The following is a 12379-nucleotide window of genomic DNA, read 5'->3' on the forward strand; positions in this document are numbered from 1 at the left end:
CGTTTCCAATAGGTTTTCTTTTCTAATGTTTACATGATTAGTATGGGGGTGCTTTGAAAGAATGGGGGTATATTAGTGGGGATGATGTTGGTGGATTGTGTGTGTGTGTGTTGTGAGGTTAGTCATCTGATTTATGGATTGATGGCAAACGTTCATGCTTAGTTCAGCTCTTTTGAAATGGGTTCCTTCTTTCTCGTCCTCTCTACCTCCCTTCCCTTCCCTCCACTCCCCCCTCTCTCTGTCCCCCTCTCTCTCTCTCTTTCTTTCTCTCTCTCTCTCTCTCTCTCTCGCATATTATTGCATATATTATGGTTAGCGCTTCGGACTTGTAACCGGAGGGTTGCCGGTTCGAACCCCGACCAGTAGGCATGGCTGATGTGCCCTTGAGCAAGGCACCTAACCTCTCACAGCTCCCCGAGCGCCGCTGTTGTTGCAGGCAGCTCACTGCGCCGGGATTAGTGTGTGCTTCACTTCACTGTGTGCTGAGTGTGTTTCACTAATTCACGGATTGGGATAAAAGCAGAGACCAAATTTCCCTCACGGGATCAAAATAGTATATATACTTATACTTATACTTATTATAGTGTAGTGAATAAATAGAGCCACTGTGCCACCCCTCAGCATCCCTACACACACACACACACACACACACACACACACACACACACACACACACACACACACACACACACACACACACACACACTAAGGCACTGGTGGCATATCCTGGGCAGCATTCTCAGAAGCCTCTTAAAAAGTAAAGCAAAGCGGGAGAAAGTGAAAGCAAATATGGGAATGCTGAACAGACCTGGCTCGTCACACTGAACCAGCCGATTGGCTTGATGCCTTTCTGAGTCTGTTCTGCTGCCCTCTAAACAGTGACAGGAATTGACAGAACATGTCGAACAGGAAAGAATTTGTTTATCTTTCTGCTAGTGTTATTCATCATCATGAGTACTATTCATCTTTGCGGTAGACATTATTAAGGTTTGCTTGTGTAAGCTATTATAACATTCACTATACAAAAAACATTCACTATACAAAAAACTAAAATATGAGACTTAATAGGACTTGCATCCTCAACGTGCATGTCAACACACATGAAACATCACTAAGAAAGTATGGGAGAAAAAAATGTTAGATTTAGTAGCCCCTCCCCCCCCCCCTTATTCCTTTCAAAATCAGTAGTTCATGTAAGAGTGCTGCAACTGGCCTTCATTTGGGGGGGGTGGATGGGGGGCGGTAGGGCAGTAGAGGCAGCTCATGTCGGTAGCGCTGCCCAGCTGGGGAAGCAGTCGACTGGGTTAGCCAGCAGGGTAACTACCCCTGCTGCCTCCCGTGTTAAATACACAAACACACACACAAACACACACACACACACACACACACTGTCGACAAGCTGAAGTGACTGCTTTATACGTACCAGTATGCTGAAGGAAACTATGCCCCCCCCCCACACACACACACACATACACACATGTGTGCACAAATATACACTTATACACACTCATTAATAAAAACATTTTAGCCTACACATTCAAAGAACACTAATAACAACCACACATACATGTGCACATGTGAACATCCACACACTTCCACAGTGCTTGTCAGCCCAGTGTATAGAAGATGTATTTTAGAAATACTGGAAGTCATAGGTAAGTATGTGATTGCTGAAGACTTCATTGCAGTGTCTGACTTGATTGAGGAGAGTTGTGGGATTGAAGATTTTTCTTGTGTGTGTGTGTGTACACTGCACAACTTCTGTAAGATTTTTTACTTCACCTCACAGAGAAGATTTCAGTAGGGGGAGTTTAAAAAAGAAAGAAAATATCCATCTATATTTTCCCCTACCATTGCATATCTCTCATCTGCTACTTATTATGTTATTATGCTTTAGACATAGGAGTGATGTTGGGTACACATTTTGTGTCCTACACTCGTGTGTGTGTGTGTGTGTGTGTGTGTGTTTGTGTGTGTGTGCTATGCTGTTGTTTTCCATAGGCAATAAGAATTATGTTCCCATGAAAGCTGTTCTTCTTATATTTGTCCATCGTTAGGAATGTGACACACAGATTAACAAATATTTAGATTTTATCAGACTGGTCTCCGCTTGAATCGTGTGAGACTGGCTGTTTGACATTTAAAATGGCGTCATAGGCAAATTAATGAATATCGTACAAGCTTTCCTTTCATGAAATAGATCTAATCGTTTGTCAAGGGTAGTGTTACAAAAAAGGATAGCTGGACCATTTAAACAGCATGGAAATAAGCAGTTAGCTAGGCCCACTCAAATTATTATGGTATAGGCTATTTTATTGATTTTAGCTTGATTTTACGCACGACGTAGGTTAATAATGATGAGACAAAGGCCTAAGTCCCAATCACAGTCCATTAAAAACACGTCTTTTAAAAAAAAAAAAAAAAAACCCCGATATTTTCCCCTTTAAACCCCTCTTGCAAACCTGTTAGCAGACTAATGGATGCACTGGTGCTGTTTGCCCGGTCAAATTTGCTCAGCAGATGGCATTAGGGCACCTACGCTAATGCCTGTGTGCTCCTAGCAGGCGAGATTCTGTATTTACCCTGGTCATTAATGGCTCGTTAATGGGCTAATGTCGCGGTCGGATGTCAATCTTCTCTCCCTACTAATTGCACATTACCCACCGCAGTCGAACGTAGTTGCTTTTGTAGTGTCGGAAGTCGTAAAGCTGTTATTTATTTTGCCTCCGTCGGTCCGTTAACAGGACGATAAGCTTGTGGTTATTGTTGCTATATTCAGGTCGGTTTGCCACAGCACTTTGGGCACTTGTGCTAAGATCAGGTGCAGAAATTAGCACTTTACCTCAAAATAAATTAATTAAATGAGGCTATATGATATGGAAAGGGCAGAGATAATCTTGTGATTTTATTTTCATAAATAGATAAATTCCCCTAATAACCACCTAATGTAAATGTCACGTTTGACAAGCTGAAACATTCCACATCGTATGTCATCATGAATGTTAATGGTCGTAGTGGTAATAGCCTACTTGGCCTTGTTCAAAACCCCATTCAGGTGACGTCCTTGCCATAGATTTAAAACTGGGTGCAACACCTGCTGAAAAGGCAGTGCATTTCAAATCCTTACATGCGATTTAAAATTGTTTCTACAGTTCAGAAAAAATGACTAGCCTACTTTTTTTGCTTTTTACCATTTTGTTTTCTGAACAGATCAAACGGATGCACAGATTTAAACTAGCTTATGGTGTTGTGTGTTGTTGCATTTTTAGGGGAGTAATGCTGCAGAGAAAGTATAAAATTTCACCACTGCGACGACTGAGTTTTTTCTGTGAATATTATGTATAGGCTACATTTACAACATACTACAAACATTGCAAGCATAATGCATTACTCATTATTCATGACCCCTTTGTTGGTCAGGTGTTGTTTTATATTGAATGTACACTTCATAAAATACTATAAGATACAATCCTCTTAACTGATTACATATCTGATGTATTTGCTTTCCCCAAAAAGTATGGGAGGATCATAAAAATTACAATTGGCCTAAATAGTATTCACCGTAGACCTATGCTTAAAAATACATGACTTCTACAATTACATACATTTAAATTATACAGGTTTGAAATTCCACTCATAATTTATCCAGTGTGGCCATCTCATGGCGTACCCATGCGTGTTATATGCGGGTAAGCATGGAGCATTTGTGTCTAAATCCGCTCCGTATCCCGACTGTCATGTTAAATAAGGCAGGACCTGCGCTCCGCGTTTCCCTGAATGAAGAAATGCGCATAAACGTCGTCATTCCACTCCAGGCCAGGTCTCATATCTGCCTCATAGTGCCTCTGCGCAGCGTCAGGAGGCAGTGGAGCTCTGGCACTAATCAAAACCACAGCCGTCCCGTCCCGGCCGCTGTCAGAGGCCCGCTCTCCCCTCCCGCGCGTCTGCGCCATTCTATCAGGAGGTTTCTATGCAAACCGCCAATAAAACACACTAATGACTCGCCCCCGCCCGCGGCAGATGCAGGAATGCCAGGGCACGTTGTTTTATGAGGGGGGTGTCGAGCACCCACTCTTGATGTCATCCACACCATGCGCACCTCACACCTAATCCCGCGCTGTTCGTAAAGTTCTGCCAACTCAACAGAGCGTATATCCAATGTAGCCGAAAATGACAATTTTTTTCCTGGTTCCCTTTCTGTACTTTGTTATTTCTTTTTTCTGTATTCTGTGACGAGGGCTTCCCCCGTGAACAGTTCTGTTTAACACGCTTGTGGATATTTTTGGGGCTGATCTAAAAATACCATTGCCTACACGTGAATTGCTTCTGGTCTGATACACAGAAGGAAATCTAGAATGTTGCCATGTTATAAAACTCTTTTCAAATGCCTCTCAAACGCGCGCAACACTGGAATTATATATTTCTCCGCTTGCTACACCTCCCTCGAGAGTTAATTAGCTCGTTCGAATGCCGCTTGAGCCCCCGTCAGAGGAAATATTCCACCGCTGTTCACACTCTGTAAATCTGGGTCGCTCCACGTCACCGCGGCCAGGTTCTGGACAGACAGGAAATAGGAATACTGGGCTGGACATCAAAAGGGACAGCCTTCACATCGCAGTCCCGGACACCCACCTCTGACACGCAAACCACACTTTTTTTATTGTGTGTGTACGTGAGTGTGTGTACATCTGTGTGTTAAGGATGTGTGATCAAGTTCTCTCATTCTCAAATTCCTTGCTTACATGGTTTCATGAATGTTTACTAGAACAGAAAATATGTACATAAGCACAGTCTATCCCATGGATTTCAGATCTCCAAATCTTCAAATGTGTGATATATTATGAATATTTGTTGTTTTTCAATTGTAATCTGATTTTTTGGTCTTTGATTACACAGAATTACACCACTGTCACCCTAATCAAACTGCAGCTTAGGGGAAGTAAATGTTTGGGTCTGTAGGAAGCAGGGGGGGGGGGTGCTCCAGACTGCAGCGCACAAGATGGGCTCCTCTTGTAATGTACAAATATTTCGTCTGAGCAACAGCACTGGAGGCAGTGGCGTGATGAATGTCCGCTGTCCTGCACGCAGTCCTGGGAAATCAGAACTGGTGTGTGCACCGAGAGCCGAGAGCACACACACACACACACACACTGCAGGCCTGCAGTATTAGTTTCAGCCAGCCATTGGATGGAAGGTGCATTTTCCATTCTTTCGCTTTGTCAACTTATCGTTTGGGAAAAGGAGAGAGAGGGAGAGAGAGAGAGAGAGAGAGAAAAGAGAGAGCAGGGAAACTGCAGAGGGGAGTAAAGCAGGAATCAAGAGAATTTAGTTTGGCTCATGTCTGTAGATCTGAGGGCCTATAAAATCATATCATGCACAGGAATCATAAACTTTAAGTCCTCATATTCTGTAATTATTTCATTTTGTAACGAGGTCTCTTAATTGCTGTTGATGCTAAACTGTGGCAGACGGGGGCCTTGGGCCCTGTCTCCTGCAGCGCTGTGAGGCTTGATCCCCCTCCGCCCTCTCCCGTCCGAACTGCTCCTACTGCGTTGTTGGATCACCGCATTTCAACAGACAGGCGCTCTTTTGCACATCTACGAAGCACATTTGAGCATTACGGTCACATTTAGCCCCACCAGAGCGCATTCATCACACCATACATGACTTGTTATGACTGGTCTGACGTGTAAATGTCAAAATTCTCATACGCCTTTGATTTATAGGTCCACATAAATAGGAGCCTTTAGGCATGAGCGCACAGGATTCTGGGGAAATTTTATGGCCTATTGTAAAAAGACAATACAGCCATGCGTTTTGACACAGGCGTGTCAGCCATTTTACACAGCCATCAGCGGACATGATGGGAAAGACATGAGGAGTCCAAATAAAGTTCCATCCTGATGTGGTCCAAATGGAAAGTAGAGGACGAGCACACCACACCACATCACAGATACTCTCTGTGCCGGTATGGAGGCATACACCAAACTGAATGGTACCAAATCTTATTGAATGGCAGTAACCGTGATGATGATGATGACAAGGGGAAAAAATAATGGAAGAAAAAAATAGAAGAAGGAATCGAGGATACCCGCTCTACAGCTCCGCGTCCCTGAGCACGAAAAACAACTTTAATCACAGATTAGCTCTTTTCTCCCCTCTTTTCTCAAATGTTTCTTTTCCTCCCTCTATCCCCTCCTCTGATTTTATTGCTGCTTTTCTGGCACCCTCCCAAGCCAACCCACACAGCCACATGCAAACATCCATGCCAGCCTCTTCAAACACACACTCGCTCAACACATCAACTGTGAGCAATTACAGCTCTCCTCATGTCTAAATGATGCCTCATTGGCTGTGACACAGAGGTGGCTCTAATGTCTTCTCACTGGCTATGCATGTAATGGATATAATTGTGTATCATATAGGCCTATACATACAGCATGCACATTTACGTTAATATGTACAAATACGTTGCTATTTAAGTATCCTTATATGTATTTAAATATCCTTATATGTATTTAAGTATGTTTATGTTGGTGTAGTATGCATCAGTGGCAGAAAATTTAATTCTATTCTAACATTTTCGAGGCAGGTTTTAGGAGTATTTCTGTGTTTTTTTTGGCTTTCATTTTTCACTCATCCCAAAGGGTTAATGTTTGGGTTCCATGAAACACCCTGAGACAATGTGAATTGTTAAGACTGCTCTCAAAGTTAATAAATATAGAAGTAAATGTTTCATAATTGTTATATGGAGACATTGACAGTGCACAGCATGCAGGAGAAACATCACCCACCCCTCTCAAATGATTTTAAATAAGATCACTGAAATAGTAACCAATTGCTAATGATTAGGATTGTTACTGTAAAAAGATGAATAATGTAGACCAAAACATTTCCTTACATCAGACAATTGTCTATAATTCTAGAGAGGGTATAAGGAAATGTCACAAAAAAAAAAAAACCAGATTCAGTATGTTGGCATTTAGTGACCCTTTTGAAATTCATGAGGATTTTCTCAGCTTTCCGGTATGCCTACGTTCTTACAGTACCTTGGCACATAGTGTGTGTGGATGGAGAGCGGAGTGCAGTGTGCATGTATACTAAGAAGTTATGTGTGTGTTTGTGTGTGTGTTAAGCAGTGGAGTGTGGAAAGAGTGCTGTTTCTGCTCCCAATGGGCTGAGGAACTGAAAGCAAGAGAAGAGAAGAGAAGAGAAGAGAAGAGAAGAGAAGAGAAGAGAAGAGAAGAGAAGAGAAGAGAAGAGAAGAGAAGAGAAGAGAAGAGAAGAGAAGAGAAGAGAAGAGAAGAGAGCAGAGGAGAAAAGAGTTGTACTTCTGGTGATCAGCCATAGAGGGGAGCTACTGCAGCAGGAAGTGTCGTATCGTAGCTCTGCTGAAGTAAGACCCACACACGGACAGAAACACACTCAGATATACATACACGAGGGCACATAAAAAAATGAACACCATGGACACTCACTTATTCTTGTATAATTAAACTCCATTCTGGTGGACTCACTTGACTCTGTTACCTCTTCACAATGATAACATGGCATGTCCATACCTGTTTTATATCATGCACACCTGACTAGGAAGAATACAAACAGATTTCAGGTAATCAGGTGGTGTTTGAGGGTTTAATGTTCACAGTTTATTACATATTAACATGTTTCTTGTGCATTCTTGGTTATGTAGTATTAAGTTAAAGCACTTATTCCTATCAGGGCATAGAATCCTTTTTTGGTTGTTATAGTGAAATCACATCATAACCTACTTTTTATGTACAGTATATAAAAAGGTTTTATACTGTACGTGACAATGCAATTTTTTATTTGGTAATTGTTTATGATCTGCAGGTGAGGAGGACAGCAAGTCACAATGATAAACATGTATGCCGCTACTGTTGAGGAGAAAGAAGTGGTCAGTCAGTGACCCAAACACTCCCAGGTAACTCCACGTCCGCTCCCGCATTCGCGCTCATTCTGTTCCAAACAGTAGATTAAACATCAAGAAATAGTCATCAATGAACAGTCTCTGTCTCTGCTGTGCAGTTGTTATTCTCAAACATGATTGATTTCTCTCATCTCCTGCCTAGTTGGCTGGACGTTTAGTTCCACTCTGATCTTAACAGATTTATACACTGTTTTTTAAAATATTTAAAAGATTCTGTGCCAAAAATCCATTTAGATAGTTTTGTAAATATGTTTCTAATTTGTTTAGCCCTTGATAATAGCTTAGGTCAATTGGCGTTCTGTCTCTAAAGCTTCTCCTGAACAGCTTTCAGTAAAGTTCAAGTGTAGAGGTGACAGGTGCACGGGTCTGTGCTTTTCCATGGGCTTGTTTTTAAAGAAAAGACTAGGGGCAGAAATCACCTAAATAGAGACTAGACACAGTGTCAGAGGGGCCAAGAGGTCTCAATAGAGAAAGCCTGAGAGGGTGACACAGAGAGGGGGGGCATTAAGAAAAAAACACACAGAATAAGAGGAAGCAGAAAGAGAAGAAAATGGGGGAAGAAAAGAAAAAGAGGAAAAATCCCCTTTGCAGCCGCACAATGGCGGAGCGGGGGTCAAGTGCTTGGATTTCAGCCGCTGGGATTTGGGGGTTCACATGTAAGCCGCCCCTGGAGCGGGGGCCCCGACGGTCATCGGCCATAATCAGAACGATGATATACGGGCCCATTAAAGGAGAGGAGCGCTGACATGGCAAACAATGGCCCCTCACAGCGCGGCCAGGAAGCATGCCCATCCAGGTGCAATCCCAGCCACACATAACGAGAGCAAATTCTTGTGCTCTCCCCTCCGCCTCCATTATTCCAGGCCCAGGAGCCCTCCGAGAGAGGAGGGACTTGGGCTGTGGTGTGTGTGTGTGTGTGGGGGAGGCGGGGGTGGTAGAGCATTGGGTGTGGGGGGCAGAGTTGGTGGGTGAGGGGGGTGAGATCAGGTACGTTGAAAAGACAGGACATTTGAGGAGGCTTTACGAATCGCTCGGTTGAAACAATGGTCATAATAAAAGTGTCTTCTTACTCCACCCCCCATACCTGCCTACCGCAGCGCTCCACCACTCTCTCTCTTTCTCTCTCTCTCTCTCTCTCTCTCTATACAAGTCTCTCTTTCTCCCAATTTCTCTCACACTCATACACACTATACCAAACACACACACACACACACACACACACACACACACACACACACACACACACACACACACAATTGGAGATGAGATGGTATCTGTCAGGAGATCCTCTAGAACTCCTCAGGGAGGTGCATCCATCCAGCACCAGGGAGGAGGAGGGGAGGTGTGATGCTGATCTGTCTGTCATCGGGCGCTTAAGGCTGGGCAAGGCACAGTGCTCAGGTCCCCCCGCTCTGGAGGAGCCACTGGGACACTGGTCCCCCTGTATCCGAGCAGTGAAACGTGTTTTTGGGGCAGCCATACCTGCCATTGGGATTACACACACACACACACACACACACACACACACACACACACACACATACACACACACACACATATATACACACACACACACACACACACACATACATATACGCACATGCACACACACACACACACACACACTTACATATATCCATACACACATATGTAGGCCGTACTTATACATATTCATAATTTATACAAACTATAACCACATTTATATAGTCAAACACGCGCACACACACACACACACACACACTCTCACACACAGGCCAGCATCAGTATCTCTCCTTACCTAGGCCAGACGGGGGAGGAAGTGGCGGGTGGGGGAGTCGGGATAGTGGAGGGAGATTTGAAAGGCTTCAGTGCACAAATCCTCCAGGTTGTACACATTAGGGCAAAGTGGTCATCGTGTGTGGTCCCTCTCGCTGTAAGGTGACTTCTGGACACATCCCTGGGTCCCGCTCCCGCTCACAGCACATCAAAGACACACAGGAAATATAGGCAGCACACACTTGAGCTGCTCTTTGCTAATAAAGAATGTGTAGCTGGCATGAGGATACAGATGGAGGTGCTGATGGAGGGAGTGGATGGGTGTGTATCTGCCAGTGTGTGTGTTCTCTCTCTCTCAGTGTACCCCCTGGGCGTGTGTGTGTTGATGAGAGTATGTCTGCCTGGGCAGCTATTTGAGCATGTGTGTGGGTTTATGTATATAATATACATGTGTGTGTTTGTGTTAATGAGAACATGGCTGCCTGTGCAGTAATATTATTGTATGTGTGTTCATGTAAATATGTGCATGTGTGTCTGTGTGTGTTGTGTGTGTGTGTGTGGGGTGTGTGTGAGTGTGTGTGTTGTGTCCTTGGCGAAGGCCATGAGCAGGCACCTATATTTAAAAAAAAAGAAAATGGTGTGATGAAAACGAGCGCTTGCACTGGGCCAGCCTCTGCTCCACTCTGCGCAATATCTGTTTGTTTGTACGAGGAGGTGTTGTTGCCTCAACTCCTAAACACGTTCCCTACACCACACACACACACACACACACACACACACCATGGAGGCTGTGCCTGTGCCAGGGCCCAGGCTGGAAACTCACCTCTTAACTCCTGGAAATGCTGCTGGAAAAAAAGGTGGCAAGAATTTTAATTAATTGCTTTCTGCTCCTCTCTCTGCCTTGCGCTGCTTTGGTTTAAGTAAAGGCCTGACAGTTTGGCACGGTGTGTGTGTGTGTGTGTGTGTGTTTGTGTATGTGTGTGAGTGACTGAGTGAGTGTGTGTGTGTGTGTGTGTCTGTCCTCATGGGGGCAGGATGCATGGAAAACCCTTCGGAGCATGCCTCCTTATCCCAGCAAAATATACTGTCATTAAGCCTCTACTCGTCTGCATCCAGGAAAAGCTCTGAGTCAATAAATGGAGCCATTAACTGAGACGTTTAGGCTTTGTTTGCACGCCTCTCTCGTTTGCTTTCTCCTTTCCTTTTCATGGATTTGTTTTTCTTCTTCTTTGCATTTGATTTTTATTTCTTGAGAACATGGCTGCATTTTCCCTCCTCTGTCTGTGTGTGGCTGGGTGGATGTGCATGTGGGCATGTGTTTGAGTGTATGTATGTGTGTGTGGAGGGGTGTATTTGAGTGTGTTCGTATATGAGGGTATATATGAGTATATGTATATTGTATATAGTGTTTGAGTCTTGTTATGTATGTGGGTGTATGGGAGTGTATCTAGGTGTGTTTGAGTATATGTATATTGATATATTTTGAGAGTGGGTGTGTCACTCGGTGTGTCAGGTGGTGTGGTTTGTCATGTTGGATGATTATAATAGCCGCGCTGGGCTGTGTGTTAGCTTGTCATGACACCTAACGTGACGGTGAGTTCTTGTCTTATGCCATGGCGATGGCAGAAGCGGCGCTGCCTGAATGCAGAGTGACCGGAGTGTCGGGCAGGGCCGTTCCGTTTCACCGCGTCCAGAACCACTGCCTCTGAGCCAGAACAGAGAACTGGCGCTCTGCTTAAGATCAGCGCGTGACAGAAGGCAAAAACCGCAAGCTAATTAATTCATATTTTGCGTGCCTCCCCCTTTTTTCAGTTTTGATATAGCGATGAGGACTTGATGGAAGAAAGACCCCCGCCAACACCACCACCACCGACACGTATGTGTGCGCGTGCACACACTCACACACTCACACACACTCAGTTTGGCTTTTCAGTTTGTATATGTAACGAGCTGTATTCCAGCTCAGACATGGCTGGGCCTGTGAACACTCACATGAAGAGAGAAACAGCCTTCACCTCCTCTACACACACACACACACACACACACACACACACACACACACACACACACACGGTCTCTTTCTCTCCCTCTCTGTGAGGTCACTGTGGTATGACGTGAGGCCTTATTTTTCAGTTTGCTGTTTCTTTGCCCACCTACCCAAAGCTACCATTCACATGCCCAGGGGTGGTCTGCATGACGCGAGTCAGCAGTATAAACTTCTCTCTCTCTCTCCCTCTCCCCCCCTCTCTCTCTCTCTCTCTCTCTCTCTCTCTCTCTCTCTCTCTCTCTCTCTCCCTCCCTCTCTCTCCCTCTCTCTCCCTCTCTCTCCCTCTCTCTCTCTCTCTCTCTCTCTCTCTCTCTCTCTCTCTCTCTCTACCTCTACCTCATTGGGATGGAACTGGTTGGGTCATAAGATCTATCCCTCTCAGATATGAATAACAAGAGTTTCCAGAAATACCCCTGTAATCTGTATTAGACATTAGTTATTGATGCACCTTTAGATCCTGAGCATATTAATACATCATATTAATAAGTAGTATGAATATGTAGACATTTAGCAAGTACCCCAAATCCATTTATATCAAGATTGTTTTCAATTATTGACACACATCTTTGTCAATGCGAGCCAGCTCTGTATTAAACCCATAACTTTGGCATTGCTATTATTCTACC

The sequence above is a fragment of the Alosa alosa genome, chromosome 4 (assembly GCF_017589495.1).
Source record: "Alosa alosa isolate M-15738 ecotype Scorff River chromosome 4, AALO_Geno_1.1, whole genome shotgun sequence".
NCBI lineage: Eukaryota > Metazoa > Chordata > Actinopteri > Clupeiformes > Clupeidae > Alosa > Alosa alosa.